The following is a 22,477-nucleotide window of genomic DNA, read 5'->3' on the forward strand; positions in this document are numbered from 1 at the left end:
ACCTTTCTTTGGCGGAGTTTTCTTACAACAACAGCTATCACACCAATATCGGTGCGCTGCTTGACCTTCTATATGGGTGGAAGTGTCGTAACCTAGTTTGTTGGGGAGAGGTCGGTCACAAGGTTATGGGAAGGACTAAGGTAGTCCTTCAAACAACAGAGCTTATTCAACAGATTAGGCAGTGGTTGTAGACAGCTCATAGTCGGCAAAAGAGTTATACCGACAGGCGCCGATCAGAGTTGGAGTTCCAGGTCGAAACCATGGTTTTGTTGAAGGTATCACCCTGGAAGGGTATAATACGCTTCAAGAAGAGGCGCAAGTTGGGGCCCCTATATATTGGTCCATTTCGAGTGATTACCAAGGTAGCTTACAGGCTGGATTTGCCTAAGTAGCTCAGTCAGATGCACAACACTTTCCATATTTCATAGCTTCAAAAGTGTGTGGAGGACAATTCAAAGATTTTCCCTTTAGAGGATGATTAGGTCGATGATCGCCTAAATTATGTTGAGAGACCAGTGACGATCTTGGATCGAAAGATGAAGGCCTTGCGCAACAAGGTGGTATCATTGGTAAAGGTTTAGTGGCAGCATCGAAAGGGTTCCAAGTGGACTTGGGAACCCGATGCAGAGATGTGCGAGCATTATCTAGAGTTTTTCACATCAACGGTGTCATAACTAGCATTCTAGCTAGGAAATTCTGTACTCTTGTAAACATTATCTACTGTAAACTCGTAACCCTAATTCATGTTATGCTTGAAGCTCAACCTATGGAAACACATTCAAACCCAGATTCATCAAGTAAAGTTGAAAACCCTAGAAATCCCGGTTTAAGTCCTATATGGACTAGGGTTTCCTTATTGGGCCTAATGGGCCAGTAAGCTTCCATTTTGACTATTTTGGACTTAGAACTCTTAAAATGGGCTCTAATTGGACCCACTCTCATGAGACTTAACCTTTTTGGGCCTTATAAGCCTAAAATGGACTAGTTTATCTTTAATAGGCCTTATTGGGCCATAACTAATCCAATTAGCTTTAATGGACTCAAATCCATTCTCTTATACAAAAATTGGGCCGTGAGCTACCCTAAGGGCCCAATGGGCCGTAAGTTTTCCTTATGGGCCTCATGAACTCGAGCCAAGGCAAGAATGGGCCAAAGTGATTTCCTTGTTCCTTCCTTATCCTATTTCGGCCCAAGTAAAACAAAAATAAATAAATAAATAAAAGAATGGATGAAATGAGGGTTGACTTTGGAGTGCCACCTTCATTTTGTCCATCATACACCCATGCAAAATCCTCCATGTACCCAAGCTAGTCATTCACCACTCTCTCTCCCCTCTCTTTATCCCTTTCGTCCGAAGACACACAACACACACACACACACACACTACACAAAAATTCTCTCCATTTCTCTCTAAGTTCATCTCCTTCCTTCCTTCAAGGAATTCTCGAAAATTTGGCTTGGATTCAAGAGTCTTCATCAAGTGTTGTCAATCTTTGGTAAGCCTTTACACATCCAAGCTTCATAACTTCACTCTCTTGTTAGATCATTCCTTTACACAAAGTTTTTGGTGTTTATACTCTTAGAAATCTTCTTGAGTTCGAGATCTACTCAAGAAAGTTTCTAGGACCAAAATCTTCCATTTCTTTCTTCAAAACCGAACCCACAAACCTATGGTGAGTTCATACCCCTCTATTTTCGGTTTTCATATGATTTATGGGGGAGAATACAAGTAAAATGTGAAGATCTATGTGTATTTGTATGTTATGTGTGATTTCTTGTGTTTATGTGGTAAATATGTGCTAAAAATGTAATATATTTCAAGATCTATAGTTCAAGAAGGAAAAATATGTGATCTAGGTTATATTTCACTTAACATGTCAAGATAAACTACCATACAAGCTTTATAATAAACACACTACAACATAAAATTTGTTATTGGACCATTTTTTATAAATAAACAAAATATGGGGAAAAAGATGTCATTCACGGTTTCTACAAGGATCAAAAGGTCAAAACAGCTAAAATAAGAGTTTTTATAAATATTAGGCTTTTTAAAGGACTAAAAATGTAAAATTTAGCCTAATGGGCTTAAATTTGGGCTTTTCGACTATTTAGGCCCAAAAATGCGAAAAATCAAATTTAAGGGGCTGAAATGGAAAGTTTTCTCAAAACAGGGGCTATAAACTTATATAAACCTATTTCAATGGCTAAAATGACCTTATTTATCAAGAGGGACTAAAAATGCAAAGATTTTGGGTTTTGGGTAAAAATTGTAAAAATTGTGAAAAGTGTGGATTTAAATGCAAATCTTTTAACTAAGGGGCTGAAATTGTCCTAAATAAAATTTTGGGCTTAAAACATCATTTAATTTTGGGCTTAAAACATCATTTAATTCAGCAAGGGACTATTCTCAACTTCTTATTGTGCATTTTCTGGACTTTTTTAAGCCTTCAAGTTCCATGCTTTTTAGTTCTTTGTGCATAGATCTAGTTTTTTAAGCCTTGTTCTTTATATTGGGACTTATTGGAGTTTTGGAATTGCGTAAAGTTGCCAACTTTATAGATCCCTAGAGTCCTTTGGGGTTAGGATTGATGGATCTGGAATTTATTGAATTTTTAAGCTCTTACTTGTGATTTTGGCCCTTTTTACTCTATTTTGACCTATTTTGAGTTCAAGACATGCATCGGACATGCATGTCTACAAAGAAATGATTTTTATGGTTCATTGGATGAGAGAATGTATTGTGGGAAGTTTGAATGGTTGGCGTGATGGGTTAAGATATTATTAGAATAAGCTGGTCTGAACAGTCACCACTGCGTAGTGAATGGTCATCACGACATGCTGGATGGCTGCCATGCGACTGTTTTGTTCTCTAGTCGCCACGGTGTGGCTGAAGCTAACCATGACATGGCGACTAACTAAATTGACTTGTTGACTTTGACCTTTGACCAGGGTTTGACCTAAGGGCATTTTGGTTATTCAGACAATATTTTGAGACAAGGTCACTGTCTGTTGTATAGGTGACCCGTTAAGTTGATACGCAGAGCTATGGTGTGATCAACTATCTTTTCAGATTTAGGAAGTTGTTGTGCTGTAGTGATATATTAGATATGTGTCCTGGTATAAAGGATGTTGCTACCCATTGTATATTCACATTCCAATCTGAAGACTAATTGGGCCGGGGGTATTCCGGTTCGATGACTGATTGGACCCAACATGTTGTATATGTTATTGTTGGATTAGGTATCTAAGCCCATAACTATTATTGGTATGTATTCGACCCGAGAGTAGCATGGTCCATTTGGGTTGCATATCATCAGGACAATTTGTTAGGATGGACTTTTGAGAGAAGTTTATTTATGGTTTATTAATATATTATAAGTTATAATATATTAATATGAAATCATATGTTTTAATTAGTATCGATCAAGAATTAATTTGGAATTAATTTAGTGATCAAAAGAGACTAATTAAATCTATGAGGACTAATTATGATAATTAGTTATATTTATATGTGTTGGGCTTATGACCCATGTTGGACCAAGTTTATGTATGGATACATAAAGAGTTGGGCCACACGGACCATGGATCATAAAACCCATGGGTATGGATTATGGGTTATACCCATGACCCTTGGAATCCTACATATAAATAGGTTACTCCATAGCCAAAATCACCACTTCTTTTTTTTTTTTATTTATAGAAATATGGAGGTGTTTTGGTGCATGGAATTCTCTCTCAAGAGCCACCTTTCTCCTAGGTGTGTTGTGATTCCATTTGAGGCATTTCATACTATTGGTGCTAAACTCTTAAGGCCAAATACATCAAGACTTCAAGCCACATAAAAGACATGTTTCCCTAACTAGTATATTATATGGTTTATGTCAAATGCATGCTAGTTATAGGTTTAATGCCTTGGAAACCATTTGGATGTATAATTAGTGAAAACATAGATCCAATGTATTTAGGGTTGTATGTGCACCATAGGATGTTGTATTATACCAAAACCCAACAGTTATGTCGTGTGGTGGTACTTTGGCGGGTAACTCACTAAGATTTTGCTTACAGTTCCAGGTACCTCAGATGACCGTGGAACGAAGAAGGCATGATCATACACATCCTTCGAAGATATATTTTGGGAGATTTTATAAAGTTCTGATCTTAAGAAATATTTTTACTTGACACTTGACTTGATATGGTTTTGGGATTGAAAACAATGGTTTCTTTTAATTTAAAAATGAAAAAGTCTATCATGTTTTTGGGATGTAACGACATGTGTACGTGTAGACATTAAAGGTATTGTGTAGAATACCTATATGTTATTAGACATATATATAGATTAAGTACTTAATGTATTAAGTACTAAATGAGTGGTAGAGTATCTCTTGATGTGATAAAGAGATAGATTGTCCATGGGACAAGTGGTATGTTATGAGTCACATAAATAAATAGAGATATAAAGAAAGATGGTTCCTTCGAGGATAAGAGATAGAGGTCCCTTTGCGGACAAGAGTATAATTCCTTTGGGAATAAGAGTATGATTCCTTTGGGAATGATATTATGTACCTATTGGGAAAGAGATGATGAAATGTAGATAAATGGCTGCTATGCGACTGTTTTGTTCTCTAGTCGCCATGGTGTGGCTGAAGCTAACCATGACATGGCGACTAACTAAATTGAGTTGTTGAATTTGACATTTGACCAGGGTTTGACCTAAGGATATTTTGGTTATTCAGACAATATTTTGAGACAATGTCATTGTCTGTTGTATAGGTGACTAAATATAGAACAAAACCAAATCAGGATGATCCAAATTCGAATAAATTAAGGACTAAACCATATGGACAATTCTATATAACTTAGACTATCCACATCAGTGCAATACTAGTCATCTTTTACATGTCCAACATCATCTTTGCAATTATATTTCACTATCTTTGTAGTAACACTATATATATATATATATATATATATATATATATATAGAAACATCCCAAAAATACGGTCCAAAAAATTTCATTTTTAAATCATTAAACAAACCATAATTGTCAATCATTTCTTTCATAAACATAAGTTGCTTTATCAAAATAGAGTATTAATTTAAAACATGTTTATTTTATCAGAGTAAACATCCCAGGCTAAACTTCTTGGTGTGTGTCATGCATTCATCCTGAACTCCTCCCTCCGCTACTAGAAGTACCTGAAACCAAAACTAAAAACTATAAGCACGACACTTAGTGAGTTCCCCATGTTACCACATACGATACATATAACCACATACCAGGCCCCGTCTGTTGCATCGGGACTTGCCCGACATCAGACTCGCTCCGACATCGAGCCCCGCCCGGCATCCGGCCCCGCCTAGCATCGAGCCTTGCTCGGTATACATATTTGTCTCTCTTAGGATCTGCCTATCTCTGGTCCTCGCCCGCTATACACATACAATCATATAACATAATAGCACATAAAGAAACATACTCTACTATACTCATGTACTAAGGCCTCGCCTATCTTGGGCCCTGCCCCGAGTCTGCTACTGATGAGTTAAGGGACCCTGTCCACACTCCTGCTGTTAGTGAGATACGGGCCCCCCGCCCATACTTACCTCCCTACTAGGCACATATAAGCATCAGAAAGGCAACAATTTTAATCTAACATGCACATATAAATCTTCCTAGGGCTTGCCCCGGGTCTTCCTACTATACACAAACATAATGGGCCGACATTGTGACCTTAGACCCATGCACACAGTGAGGAGACTCACCTTGCACTACTGAAGTCCTGTTGATATCCCTCTGGCCGCTATTTGGCAATTCCCCGAACTAATGATCCTTTGGCTCCCCGAGCTACCAATACCAAAATATCACTTAGACCAAATCAATAATCCTTCTTAGGGTAAATGAACATTTTACCCCGTAGTCCAACTTGGTCCATATCTATGGCCCAAGACATAATATAAAAAGGCCCAACACTAGGTAGGCCTCCCAAGCCCACTAGTGGCCCACTAATGGCCCAATTTGCTAAATTGGGCCTAATCCATCTAATGAGCCTTACCCTAAGCCCAAACATCTTCTTGGCTTATCTGACTTTTGATGGGCTACTAAGGCCCAAAGAACCAAAATCCCCTGCATGGCCCAAACTGAGGCCCAAAACAAGCCAAGCCCATATATGATGAGTACGTTGGGCGTACTCCTACATACGCTAAGCGTACCTGCATGTACGCTTAGTGTACTCCCCTGTTAAGTCACTTTCCCATTAATTGCTTAGTACTCTAATCTATAAGCTACAATCATAGATCCAAGTCCTTTTCAACGTCTTAATTCATAAAGTCACTAACTTGGTGACTTTTCATGGCCCCAATGAGCCCAAACTCCAAAATAACATTCCATTCCCATAAAAATGATCTTAACTCATGCATGATCCCAATAAAACATTCAAGATGACAACTTTCTGCCTTAGGGACTCATTTAGAACTGAGAGTGGCAACTCTAAGTCCAAAAATCGGATTTGAACCATAAAGTTCTATGTTTGAGACCAAAATGACTTCAAAACCACACTACACTAGATCTAAGCATACTTGAGGAATGTTGTGAACTTTATACCTCCAAAGAGTCTCAAATGATGATGCTATCCCGGATCTATGAGCTCAAGCTACCCAAGTCCTTCTTTGCCAAGTCCTTCTATCTTCTTCCAAGCATAAAACCACCAAGATGGGCTTCTCAAGATCAAAATCACACAAGAATGAAGGGATGAGACGTTCTAGGGTTTTTCTGAGGTTAGGGAGGCTGATAAGGGGGCTAGGGTTTGAGTCCTAATGTTCCTTATATAGTGCTTGACCCTTAATTTAGGGTTTAGGGTCTCTGAGCGTACGCTGGGCGTATGTCCCCAACACCCACGATCACTTAATCCTTCTACGTTGGGCGTACCCCAGCTTATGCTGGACGTACTCTTGCGCTGACCACCTTGCATGCATGGTCCTTTCTTGCCATCTTTCTCCATTAAGGACCAATATTGCCAATAACTTCAAAGTACTATAACTCTTTCATTCTAAGTCCGTTTCCGACGAACTTTATACCCACGAAAAGGTGGCGAAAAGCCCTATGCTCCTAACTACACACCCAAGACCGAATCGCTTATACCTAGGGCCTCCGAAACCGCAACCGAAGTACTTTTCAAAACGGGGTGTTATATATTACCGGATCTAAATATTAAGTATTTAAAATTGTTAAAACGTTGAATGTAATTTATACTCAGATACAGTGTCCTAATTATATAGTAACATTTTTCCATTTAATATTAATATTTAAATATGTAAATATCAAGTTGTGTAGTCAATATTAAAATATTCATAAATAATGAGTTGCAACTCTTTCTGTATTTGCAATGTTATGGCAACTTGAAGGCATATAAATTGCTGTGGATGCTCTAATACATCAAGCATTGACCATTTCTTCAACATGCATATGATGTGGGATTGATGCCCCTAGCTAGGAACCTTCTTTATTTATTTTTATATTTTTTTTTGTCTTAATACCTTATAATTTTACATGTTACGATGCAAAATAACATCAATAAACAAGAATGATGTAAATTGCATGAAAAAGACAGTTCGGTCAAAATTTGGTCTAAAAAACCTGTCCATCACTAGTGAAATTCCACCCCTAGCTACCTAACTTTCCACTTTATCACGAAAATGTCATCATGCCATTTTCAGCCGTTGCTCAATAAAATCAATGGCCAAGTTAATTTTACATATACATACATATATTTATGTAAATATGTATGTATGTATGTATTATTGGTGTGTGAATGTGTGTGTTTTTTATTTTATTTCATAATCGTATGGTACAAATCATGAAATCAACAAGGTTCTATGGTTGATTTCACTGGATCATATTGCTCACGAGGGAAATAAATGTGTGGTCATCACAGTAAGGGAATAAATAAATAACTAAATAAATAAAATCTTGACACACTTAGAAACCATTATAAATCCGTGATCATGTAGTTGGATACTGAGCACTGTGTCTTCAAGTCAGTACTAGACAATTGTGAAAAACAGGAATTAATCAAGCAAATGGATATTCCGGTGATTGATTTGACACCGTATGTGAATGTAGTGTCCGGGGAATTTTGCTTGGATGACATAATGAATCCTGAAGTTGAGACGGTTTGCATGGAAGTTAGTTGGATCCTAAGAGATACTGGAGCTTTGTTCGTCAAGGATCCACGATGTTCTGCTGAAGATGATGATCAATTTATTAGTATGATGGAGAAGTATTTCGAAATGCCTGATGATTTTAAGCTTCTTCAAGCGCGTCCTCACCAGCATTACCAGGTTACCTTCATATACAGATTTCTTTTTTGTCCTGATTTTTCTGATGTTTATGAGTTTTTTTTAGTCTATGCATGATAAGGAATTGGATTGGGGTTTTATTATGTTGTATTTAATGGAATATTAAAAACATATGAATTTGTATAACCAGTTACATGCGCAACTAGTAACATCAAAAGTATAAGAACAAGCTAGAACCATGCAAAAACATGGGTTATAATTATGAAAATATTATTGCCACTTGTCATTTTTTCATTTATTTGGTCACATGTCATTTTGTCATAATTTTGAAATATATTTATTTTCCATTTGTCAATAACTTCATTATTCATTTCCACTATATCATTAATTTAGTTTCCATAAATTAAACCTACTATAATAACTATTAATTTCAAATTTCAAATTTGAAATTTCAATTTCAATTTCAAATAAATTTACACTTTAAACATTTATATTTAACATTTTATTATAATAAATCGTTTAGTATACGGTCTAACAATTAAACACATAATTTTAATTAATTTATTTTTTGCATATTTTTTTTTCATAATTTTCACTTATTTCATATTTCAAATTCAAATAAACTTTTCATTTAATCGCTCATGTTTAACATTATGTTTTAATTAACCCGTATAATATACGGGTTTCACAACTAGTTTGTAGTAAAGTAATACTATAATAGTCCCTCTTATTAGGAAGATCTTTTTATTTGAGATGAAAATATATAATTTTTTTTGTTAATAATTAAATATATGAACACTTTTTTCACAAAAATAATATAAAGCCGTACGGTATGGGAAGAAAGCACGCGACGTGTCAATACTATTATTATATTTTTAGTTTTATAAAAATAATTAGTTGTTTTGTGATTTAATATAGATAATGTAGATTAAAATTGATAAATAAGATACTAGGTCCCACTTATAAATCTATAAAAGTACATAGGCTATTTGTTTGTTTGTTTTTTTTTTTTTTTTTTTCTTTTTTTAAGTTTATTACAATTTAATGTTTGTTCAGAACACACAAATAGTTTATCGCAGCTAATAAGCTGACTTTTTGATTAACTACATAAGATAGTTTATTGATAATTTAGTTTTTCAACTATCGCCTCAAACACAAACACAACGCAAAACTTCATAAAAACAGTGTAATTTGGAATTTTGTATCTTTCAACCATCTTACAAATAATTTTATGATTTAACCATCAGGATTTTAATTGTTTTTATATGAAATCTAGACGAATGTCCGTACATTTTGAAACTATATAATTAAAATTTTAATAGTTACATATATTTTAAATGATTATGTTCTTCACATTAATTATAAAATAATAATTCTTACATTAAACTAATATATCATGACTTGTGCATGAATAAATGATAAATATAATTCTTGGTTATTGCTATATTTAACTATGGTTAAATTTAATTAATTTAAACTTTAATGTTTTACCACCTTTTAATTTCGATTGTAATAATTCATTAAAATATCAACCACTGTTTTAAAAGTGATTTTACATAACTTATAACTTTTTGTCAACGATAACCTATTATTGTTAAAGTCATTGTGAAATACTAAATTAAATAATCTTATTATTGAAATTCTGAAACCATAGTGATTGTGAAATAGAATAAACTTGTGTTTGAGTTATAAAATAATATCAAAATGAATTTATAAATAGAATAATCTAATTGTGAAATTAACTTTTTTTAATATATTTTTATGTTCAATAATGATTGTATGGTGGTTTTAATCTATTTAACATAACAGAAATTGTTATGTTATTCTACTAAAATATAACAAAATACAAATTAAAAACTTTAACATGTAACTCAAAATCTTATAAAATAACCATCCATATTTTATCTTCTTTATATATATGATTTTTTTCTATAAAGTTATATATGATTTGTATCTTTGTGTTATTGTTATCTATATAATTATAAATAAAATTATTAATTGTGGATTTTGTTTCAAACATTCACATGTTCCTCGTCTCCATTTATAATTTATGAAACATAACAAAAATTATTAAGTTACTCTAATAATATACAACAAAATATACATAAATTAAAAACTTTAACATTATAACATTAGCTCCAAAAAGTAACCAAAAAACTATACCAACACAAAATTCTTTCAAGTTTTGTCTTCTATATATGTGTATGTGTGATTTTTATCAGTATATTACTCAAATGATTAGCCTGTTTTATAGTTTAAAAAAAATTATTAGTTTAATGTTCATAAACAATATCATATTAATTTGAATACTTAAATAATATATAATTAAAAAAAACTTTTGAATAGTTATTATTAATTAGTTGAAATAGGAAGGGTCATATATGTTTCAAATACATTTCAAATACATGTGACACTCCTCAAGGAAATTAAAAATTACTTTCAAGAATAAAAATATAAAATTATTACTAAAAATATGATATAATAACAATAAATGATAATCAAACAACACTAATTTAAAATTTGATTGCTACCGTAGAAAACAACTAATGAAATATGAGAAACTTGATTGTATCTATTTTCAAAGAAATGATTTGAAACCTCTAACAAAATGTAAGTATCGTTATTTGACTAGTCATGTAATAATGAATACTTACAGGAATATTTCAAACAATTCTTAGACTCATGTATGATGCGTCATTTAATTCTAAATCATTTTCAATCCACCCATTGCATCAAATCGAACACTTTCTAAGTTGTTTGAATGACAAATCTTAATTCTAAAACAAATTGTGTTGCCCCGACATATTAGATCATCGAAATCTTCATTTTAGACAGAAAAAAACATCATAAATGGTCTCTGTGGTTTCTCAAAATCTAAAGTTTAGTTCTCATGATTTAATAACCTCATAGATGGTCCCTGTGCTTTCAAAACTTTTGACGATTAATCCTTATTGCTAACTCTGTTAAATTTGTCCGTTAACTGAAGGGTGTTTTTGTCATTTCACTACCATAGGGACCATTTATGATGCTTTATCTTATATATATATATATATATATATATATATATATATATATATATATAATTTAAAAGGTCCCCCCTCTCTCTCTCTCTCTCTCTCTCTCTCTCTCTCTCTCTCCAGTTCAGAGTTTTCATCTCTTTACCCCAGTATTCCTTTTGTTCGATTAGTGGGAAATCTGAACCCTATTTCTTCATATCTACCTTAATCTTTCCATCTCCAGAAACGAACGATGGAGGTTAACGAAGACAAGCACGAAAAACACCTTGTGAAGCTCAAATGTTCGATTCAAAACTACAATTGGGGTCGAATTGGCTACGATTCGAGGGTTGTCATGTCGTTTGAAAGGAACTGTGGGGGTCAAATTAAAGAAAACAAGCATTACGTTGAGTTTTAGATTGGTACTCATGTTTCCAGATCCTCGTTTTTTGAAGAGACTGATAATGTAAGTTTGAAGAACTGGATTTTGCAAAACACAACAAAAGGGGAATAGGTATCTATCTTCGTTCCTTCAACAAATTGGGAAGGGGAAACGAATGGAAGCATGAATTGAAGGCTCCGGCGGTGAAGTTATCAAATCGCAAGGAGGGATGGGGAGATCGATCTCCGGCGACCCTCTGAGGGTTTAATTTGCAATATTGTTGGTTGAGAACCAAGGGAACATGTCTCCGTATTCATCTGATCGGGTAATGAAAAAGAGATTGTGGGAGGTTAAAGGTTGCTTAACCTGATGGGAGGAAGCACTTTTGGTGCTTGACTGGACCGAAGAAGAAAAGGGGAACGGAAGCAGCGCGGCTGCTGGTGGTCTCGGTGGGTGCAACGTGGGGCTGCTCAAGCAGCTTCTCGACTACTTGCTTCTGCTCCGACAATGGATCACGAAGGGAAAAGGGAGGGTTGGTCTGAGAGGATCAAGGAAGGCATAACAAGTCAGGTGCAGGGGAGATGCGAAGGAGAGTGTTGCCTTCTTGACTGTCGGAAAACTCCACCTCCAGTGGAGATTTATTAACTGAATCTAAAGAAAAGAGGAGCGGTGAAATAGATCTACATAAGCTTTTAGGGGGTGTTCTTGGCAGATTCATCAACGGACAGAAAAAGGAAAACGAGAGAAAGAGAGAGAGAGAGAGAGAGAGAGAGAGAGAGAGAGAGAGGACCTTTTACATATTAAATAATTATATTTATTTTTTTTAAAAGAGAAAACATCATAAATGGTCTATGTGGTAGTGAAGTTACGAAAATACCCTTCGGTCAATGGACATAACTTAACGGAGTTAGCAATAAGGATCAATCGTCAAAAGTTTTGAAAGCACAGAGACCATCTATGAGGTTTTTAAACCATGGGGACTAAACTTCAGATTTTGGGAAACCGCAAGGACCATTTATAATGTTTTTTCTTTTAGACATCAAAAGGCTACAACAATGTCTTCATTTTCATGCACTCTCCATAACAAAAAAACAAAACAAAACAAAAAGAGAAAGACAAAAAGAAATTATAAATAACCAAGTATGAAAGACAATGTTATTGTATAAGAAACATATTTAGCCTTACACATATTTGACAATATAATCATTAATATAAAGATTATGCAAAGACATAAGAGTTTCAAATCAATATATATGGTGCTTATAATTGTGAGATGAGAGTTTCAAAACAATATAAAGCTTGGAATTATGCCTCTATTATTATAGACATTAGACGAATACACATGTTAATAAAATATTGAAAAAATATATGTTTATTAAAATGGTGTTTGCTTCAATGTTGAAACAAATAAAATAATAGGATAAAAAATTGTATATTATATATGAACCTATAAATTTTGTATATAATTGTAATACGAAACTAATTATAACCTGATTATCACAATGTATATAATCTAACAATCTTAATATTTGCATCACAATTTGAACAAAAGTCATATTTTCAACACGTTAATATAACCAATAACAATATATTTAATAATATCAGATAATTATTATAGTAAAAATAAAACATATTTATAATAATACAATACAAATATCACATGTGAATATTGTATTATTGAATCTTGTCTGGTGTAAAAAAGGAAATAATACATAGGTTATTCCACGTGTGGTATATTTGTATGTTTAATAAATCATAAGATAAGTAAATGATAAACCATATATAATAGAATGAAATAATCATAAATCTCATTTTATTTTATTTCTAAACAATATGAACAAAATCCAAAATGTAAAATTTAAAAATTAAAAAAAAAAAGAATTTGGATATATATATATATATAAACAAAACATTAAGATTATCGTTTGTCGTATTTTTCTACCAAATGTAACTTTCAAGAAAATGAATATGAAGTACGTCGAGTTGATCTCGCTTATATGAATTTTCATCCTTCGAATTTGCATTTTCCTCTTTCTCATTCAATATGGAAACATTCACCACAATGTAGAGCTTTGAGTGTTCTCAAATCATCATTTCTCTATCTTATGCATCAAACTCTATTACTCTCATCTACATATGTGGACCATTTTTATCTTCATATCAATCAATTAAATATAATAATTACCATTTACTAACAATAAGTTAAAAAAAACTTTTCATTTGTAGTGATTAATTATTTTAAAATTGAAATCATATTTGCACATAACTAATCATATATATATATATATATATATATATATATATATATATATATATATATATATATATATATATATATATATATATATATATATATATATGTTACAAAACTCTTGAGTTGTAGTGACTAATTAGTTTTTGGTTAATAAGACTTTTAAGTTGAAATGGGAGTTTCATATGTATATCGTGCAAGGAAATTAGCTTCAATTATAATAGATACTAGGCGAATATCCGAGTGTTGCACAGAAACACCTATATAGTTGAAATTTTTATAAATATATGTTTTTTTAAATATAACAATAACATCGTTGTTAAATTCGATATAATAACTTATATACTAAATTGATATAATATATTGATTATTTTGAATTATATAATAATATATACATCTATTATAACCGCATAATCTCAATCGTTTGAATGACTTCTACCCACGAGTTACACATGAATAAAATTAAATATAATATGATCACCAATATATCATATTCTTGGCAAATGCACACGTGTTACGCAGAAACACCTATATACTTGAAGTCTCTTAAAAATATATGTTTTTTTAAAGCAATAATGTTGTTGTTAAATTTGATATAATAATTCATATATACTAAATTGATATAATATATTGATTATTTTGAATTATATGATAATATATACATCTATTATAACTGCATAATCTCAATCGCTTGAATGAATTCTATCCGCAAGTTACACATGAATAAAATTAAATATAATATATGGTTTAATGTTATTTTACAGTTGTTATTGTTAATTAAATTTTTAAAATTTATTTGCTTAATGTTTTAATTTCTATCATTATAATTATTTAAAATATCAAACATTGTTTTTTGATTTTAAGGGTAACAATATAATCATTTATATAGAGTTATTTTTAACTATTGTTATTGTAATTTATTTTAAGCTACTTATTTGAAAACTTTTAGTGATTATAAAAATATCTTTAGGAAATATTTTAGGTAAATTGAGATTACAATTTAGTTTTTACATTTATCACTTTTAACTATTTACAAAATATTCTTTGGTTTTTTAAGCGGAACTGAAGTTTATATTTATGTTGACATTGTAATGTTATATTTAAATTAACAATTTAAGTTTTTTTGTCCAAACTGTTCAAAAGTATAATGGTTTACATACAACAACATATTAAATCTAATAAATTAACTATAATATATTAAAAGTTAAAGACATAACTTTATAAGTAGAAGTAAGATATTTTTTTAAAATTGAAATTATATATATATATATATATATATATATATATATATATATATATATATATATATAACTTACGAAACTTTTGAGTTGTAGTGACTAATTAGTTTTTGGTTAAAAAGACTATTAAGTTGAAATAAAAGTTTCAAATGCATATGGTGCAAGGAAATTGGCTTCAATTATAATAGATATATAGATATATAGATATAGATAGATAAATGTGTCAAAACTCAAATATCTATTATAAATAAATTGTTGTTAAAGTTATATATAAATATTAATGTGTTTCTACATGTCATTAATGATTTTTTTAGAATAGTTTTACATCACAATAGTATTTATCATAAAAACAAAAACAAAACAAAACAAAACATAAAGTTATCTATTTTATGTTTTGTTTTATCATTTGTATACCTAAAAATCTTTTTATATACCTAAAAATCATAAAGTTATCGTTTTTTTTATCATTTGTATACCTAAAAATCACAAAACATAAAAAAAAGGTTTTATAAAAGGTTTATTTAAATACCTAAAAATCATTTTATATTCATGTCAATGAAAGAGCTAATTAAGTCTTTAAAATAAAATTTAATATTCATGTTAATATCTTATGTTATGTTAGAAAAGGATACAAGTCAACATTAAACGTTTGAATAAAAAAAGATACATATGAAATAGCAAGTTATAAATTTTCAGCAATCCGTAAAAGCTAAAGTAATACCAATCGATTCATGATATAAATGTCTCTAACTTTTCTAAACATTTTCGGTACTATTATAACATTATAACATAATTAATCATTTACTTTATTGATTGAGAAACGATACTATTAGATTTGAAGAATGATCCAACATCATGAAATATACATCAATGTTGATTGTTGGTTGTTTCAAGATCTTTCACCCCTACAATCTAACACAACAAAACAATTATAGTATCTAATTATAATATTTGTAACATATAAATATCATGAAAAATAAATTTATAGAATTAAAAAAATATAGGGAAAAAACCTTGATGCAATGGGAATTTGCTTTGAACTTTGATATCTTTGCTTTAAACCAATCAAATGGGTTGATCAATTGAATATTTGTTATACCGAAATAAGATCGTATCACGTATAACATAACTCTCTCTTTTAGACATATGATAACCACAACATCTTCTCTATGTTTATGTATTTCATATAAAATAATTGGAAAGAGAGGAGATGCAAATATGAATAACCATGCATGTCAAATAATGTTCTTATATGTTAAATATTTCAATTAATCTATAGAGTAAGTTCAAGAGATGGATGTTTTAAAATGAATATGATATAAGAATGAGACTCTTGTTTTGAATCATATTCATTTGAATGATCTTTTTATAAAAGATATATAGATAAATATAAACACTTCATAAAGCTTTGAATTCATATATTCCATAAATGGTAAAAAAATTTGACGGTTAAAAAGAAAAAACTACTATAATAATATAGCAATTATTTTATCAACAATTTTTTCATTTAACTTTTTAATTAGGGTTATTTTTTAAAAATATTAGATTTGATATATATAAAATAACAATAACAATCATATTGTTTTTATTTATTTAAATGTTAAAGTAATTTTGTATTTTAATTTTTCGGACATAAAACATATGCATTGACAACAATAAATTAAAGAGTAGATACTTTAATTTTGCATGTAGTATGTAGTTCGTTTAAAATTATGTTGTTGTCGTTGCAATAGAGAAACGACGACCAATGTTATAAATTCAGATATGGTACCACTAGTTAGCATCCGTCACCGATACAGTAGATCTGGTTCAGGGCGACAATAAACAAGAAATCGGAAGCCCTTCTTGGAGGCCACCAAGTGGAGAGGGGCGACGACGGTGTTTTCTGGCGAGACGAAGCGGTTCTTAGAGGCGACAAAAATGATGTAGATGTGGTAGAAGAACTGTTTCTTGAAGTGAGTGGGAAGAAGTAGTAGAAGGCGGTGTGGATGGATGTAAGTGATAACGATATAGCAGGGTCGAAGACTGTTGCAGCGCTCCAATGGCACAGAGGCGGCGAAGGTGGTTTCCGGTTGTAGAAGGAGGAGAGGTGGGATAAGTTGGTGGTCTAAAGTTCTTTTTAGGGTTTCTAAGGTGAGAAAGAGAAATAACCTAGGCAATCACGTTTAGAAGTGAGGGACGTTGTGAAGTGGACCATCTTTTATTTATTTTATTATAAAATATAATTTTGATAATAAAAATAATTAAAAAAGAATTTTTTTTTTGAAAGAGTCATAAAAATAATTAAAAAAGAAATTAGAAAGGGAAAAAATGTCATTTTATGTTGATGAGGATAGAAAAATGCAAAAGAAAAACTATAAAGACCGGTCCAAATGTAAAAACGAATTAAAAATCAAACGTTCAATTTTAACTAAACCAGGTAGAGGCGGAAATTTATTCTAAATCAAATGATAGGATGAAAGTTGTACAATATTTTGATAATTTTTTTATCAATAAAACTAATCCATGTATCTTCCTAAATTTGGTTGAAGTTATTGAATCAAATCCCATTTTTATTTTGTCAAAAACTTCCTACTAGTAATGATCAAATCAAGTAATTAAATTTTCCTTTCAACAATACCAGAATGGCTTGACGCCGGGAGGACTTGAAGTTGCTCGCAGTTTAGTTGAGCCTGATTTGCTAAAAAAGGCTAGAGAATTGCCCAAAGAGCACCAACCTCTAATTCCAACAGGCACAGATCTTAAATGGCGATACATGTGGAGAATTGGCCCTCGTCCATCAACAACTCGCTTTCAGGTTTGTATTTGTCAGTCAATGGATATTGGTTATCACAATGATATCTATTTGTAACGTGTTCCTCTAAATTAGTATTTGAACTCCGACCACATCATACCCGAAGGCTTCCCGGAGTGGGAACAGACTATGGATTCTTGGGGTTATAAGCTCATATCCGCTGTTGAGGTCTCTCAATGCATACATACTATAATTGTTAGTTACATGACAATAAACATAAAGTCGCTATATTTTGACATTTCTTTGCGGTTTAACCATTATATTTTATTTATGTCAAATGAAAGTCATCCTTTTACTGAAAGAAATTTGTATAGTGTTAGCCCCATTTCCAGTTTAGCAATGCTAAAACTAAAGTGACATATTACTTCCTTAATTGGCTTCTTATTTTCCAGTTTAGGTAAAAAAAAGCCATTTCGTAAAAGTAGATGTTGTTTTGATAAGTAGATATGATGTCATGTAGGGTAATGAGAAACTATGTCACTTTTCAGTTTTAACAAATTGCTAAATCGGACATTGTTAATTGGTAATTTTCCCGTATCATTCCAATGATTTACAATTCATATTTATACAATATCCTATCGCTATCTATAATGAAGAGTTTATCAACTATAACAATACTTCCTCAATATGAGGAAAGATATCTTCGGCTAATAGACCCCCGCAGTCGAATCGGGAGGATGACGAACGTTGAGACTGTGCTTGAAATCGTCAAAGAGAATGAAAGGTAGACCCTTTGTGAAGATATCCGCAATCTGATAGCGAGAGGGAATGTGGAATACACGGACTTGACCCTGAGCGACCTTTTCCCGAACGAAATGAATGTCCAGCTCGATGTGTTTGGTACGTTGGTGTTGAACCGGGTTGCATGATAAGTAAACGGCGCTGACATTGTCACAATAGACTAGTGTGGCTGTAGTTGGAGGGACATGAAGCTCCAACAACAAATTTCGGATCCAACATGTTTCGGAAACGACATTTGCAACTCCCCGGTATTCTGCTTCTGCACTAGATCGGGAGAGTGTTAGTTGACGCTTGGAGGACCAGGATATTAGGTTATCGCCCAAGTAGACACAGTAACCAGAAGTTGAGCGTCTCGTGTCCGGGCAACCTGCCCAATCGGCATCGGTATAGGCAATAAGTTTCCTAGAAGGTGATTTGTGAAGATGCAACCCGTGAGCAAGAGTACCTTTAATATACCTCAAAATTCGTTTAAGAGCATTAAAATGAGATGTTCGGGGTGCATGCATCTGCATGCAAACTTGTTGAACTGCGTAGCTTATGTCTGGCCGTGTGAAGGTCAAATATTGGAGAGCCCCTGCCAGCTGGCGATATTGTATTCCCCCGTCAGGCAAAAGAGTTCCATCGGTGATGCTTAATTTGGCCTTACTGTCAACTAGTGTGGAAGTTGGGTGACATGAGGTCATGCCTGCTCGTTCCAAAATTTCGGCGGCGTACTTTTGTTGTGACAAAAAAATTGAATCTTTATAACGAGACACCGAAATTCCAAGAAAGTAGCTTAGGGGTCCAAGATCTTTCATGGCAAACTCTTTTGCTAATAAAACCATAAACTTATGATGTAATCCGGGTGAGGAGGTGATGAGTAAGATGTCGTCTACATATAGAAGGAGGAAGGCCGTATGGGTTCCCTTTTTGTATACGAATAGTGAATGGTCACATTTGCTATGTTTGAACCCCATAGTGAATACGTAGTCAGCAAATCTTTGGTACCAAGCTCATGGTGCTTGTTTAAGTCCGTAGAGAGACTTTTTAAGCAGGCATACATGATTTGGATACAAATGATTACGAAAGCCGGGGGGTTGATGCATGTAAACCGTTTCATGTAGATGTCCGTGTAGAAACGCGTTTTTCACGTCGAGTTGGTGAATTTGCCACTCATTAGAAAGAGCTAGGGACAAAACAGTCCGAATTGTCGCCGGCTTTACCACGGGGCTGAAAGTGTCACCGCAGTCGATACCTGCTTTTTGAGACCTGCCATCACAAACCAAACGAGCTTTGTATCGCTCTAAAGAACCATCAGACTTATTTTTATGACGATAAATCCACATACTATGCACTATATTCATATTGTTATGTTTCGGGACTAACTCCCACGTTTTATTATCAATAAGGGCCTGAAACTCGTCTGTCATCGCTTTATTCCAATCCGGGTTTTTAAGTGCTTCTATTGGGTTTCGAGGGATAGGGGAGATAGAGGTAGAAGTATGGAGGTTGTAGTGTTGTTTGGGTTTCGAAATGCCAGACATACTTCCGGTGTGGATGGTACGAGTAGGAGGAACAGAAGGTGTTTGTGAGGTGATTGGTAGGGGGTTCGAACCCGAAGGAGTTGTTGTTGTGGAAGGCGGTTGTTGAAGGGTAGACCTTGTACGGCGTGAATAAGTGATTAGGGGAGGTGATGGGGTGGTTGCCGGAGCATTGTTGACAACCAATGGGGGAGGCGTAGTTGTGTTGGGGGTTGGTTGAATGGAGTCGGACCACATTAATGGGTGTGGGTCTGATGGTAGTTGGGTTGTAGGGGTCGGTGATGATAGGTTAAGATAGGGAAAAATAGTTTCATCGAATATTACATGGCGGGATATAATAATGGTTTTATTTTGCATGTCAAAACATTTGTACCCTCAGTGATTGATGAGGTGGCCTAAGAAAATGCAGGGTCGGGAACGTTTTTGGAGTTTGTGGATGGTGGGAGATGGAGTAAGTGGGTAACATAGACAACCGAAGGTATGAAGGTGTGAATATGAGGGTTGAAGATTATATAGAAAATGTGTAGGGGTTAGATTGGCAATAAGTTTGCTGGGAAGAATGTTTAACAGGTACGTAGCATGTTTGAGTGCATGGTGCCAAAAATGCATGGGTACGTTTGAGTGGGTGAGAAGAGTGCGAAGGATATTATTAATGGATCGTATTTTACGTTCAGCTTTTCCATTTTGAGGAGATGTGTGCGGACAAGAAAAGCGGAATTGAAGGCCATTTTGAGAGCAAAAATTGTGAAATTAATGGTTATCAAACTCACGACTATTATCACATTGTATGGTTTTAATAGTGTAATGGAATTGTGTTTTGACCATAGCAAAGAATTGGATGAAGATGGAAAAATATGAGGAAATATATCTTCGGCTAATAGACATAACACATGCTAAATCAAAAAAATAGGGGTTACATAAATTTCTATAAGAAAAGAGTAGTTTTCACTGACCAAAATAAAACATAATGGCCAGGTTAAACTGCAAAATGACCAAAATATAATGGTTTTTATGTTTAGTTATATCTTGAGTTTTTATAATATTCGAATTTGATCTCCTCAGGCTATTGCTGAAATGGCAGCAATTGGATTTGGCCTGCCAAAAGATGCATTCACTAGTCTCTTGCAGAATGTGAGTCTATTTCTTTTTTAGTTGATTATTTTGCAATGTTTGTTATATACAATTAATAGGTACATTTTGTGGGGTCCACATCTTCTTTCTCCAACAGGGGGTAATCTTGGGAGTCATGGAAAAGAGGGTACTGTATTTGCAGGATATCATTATGATCTTAATTTTCTTACAATTCACTACAGAAGTAAATTCCCTGGTCTATATATTTGGCTAAGGAATGGGGAGAAAGTAGAAGTGAAGGTTCCAGAAGGGTGTTTGCTTATTCAGACAGGAAAACAGGTAAGAATGCAACCAAATATTTCAAAATGTTATTCCATTGGTGATAATTTCGGGAAAAACGGGTCTTCCTATTGAATCTTGACCCTTTTGGAAGTTTTTTTTTTTTGATTTTTCAGTTAGAATGGGTTACTGCTGGAGATTGTATTGCTGGTTTACATGAAGTTGTGGTGACTAATAAAACAATTGAGGCAATTAAAGCAGCAAAACAATCAAAGCCTTTGGAGAGTATCATCAACGGTGAGTGTGTGCATAGACCTATAGCCAACCAATTACACTTTGACTTTTGATGTCGAATAAACTAACTTACAATTTAAAGCTACAATCCATAAATAAATAAAAAAGTATCAGTCACATGCTTAACCTTAACCTTAATTTATTATTTTCTTTGGTAGTTGTTCTCTGCTATATCATCGGATGCTGTGATGAAACCCCTTGGCCATTATGCAAACTCGCCTCTTGCTTATAAGTATCCACATGTTTAGGCTGGAGAGTCTTTTCAAAAAGAGCTTGCTGTCATTAAACTTAATGAAAATGATAAATAACATCACAAAGTCTACTGTTAAAGGTGCAGTTATTTTTGTTTGTATGATGCATTGATGCCATGATGAATAAAAGAAGGAATCATAGATGCTATGTTTATATTGGGTGAAAGGATAATGTCATTTAGCAAACTAATTGCCTATTTATGTCTGTAACGATGATAAGTATATTCATTTTCTATGTAAATTGTCAAAATAATGGTGCTTGATAATTGTGTTAGGGTATCTACATTTCATTGAACTCTAAAGAGTTTAATGGATTGTCACATTACTACTACATCAGTATTTTATTTTTTATTCAACTTACGCT

The 22,477-nt window shown here is 33.0% G+C and overlaps 1 pseudogene; it reads left to right on the forward strand.

Annotated features, from left to right (window-relative positions):
• The first annotated feature begins 8,021 nt into the window (after positions 1 to 8,021).
• LOC145069996 (uncharacterized) lies at positions 8,022 to 22,277 on the forward strand (annotated as a pseudogene).
• Positions 22,278 to 22,477: the final 200 nt, after the last annotated feature.

Source organism: Lactuca serriola, chromosome 1 (genome assembly GCF_051521515.1).
Source record: "Lactuca serriola cultivar US96UC23 chromosome 1, Lser_US96UC23_V15, whole genome shotgun sequence".
NCBI lineage: Eukaryota > Viridiplantae > Streptophyta > Magnoliopsida > Asterales > Asteraceae > Lactuca > Lactuca serriola.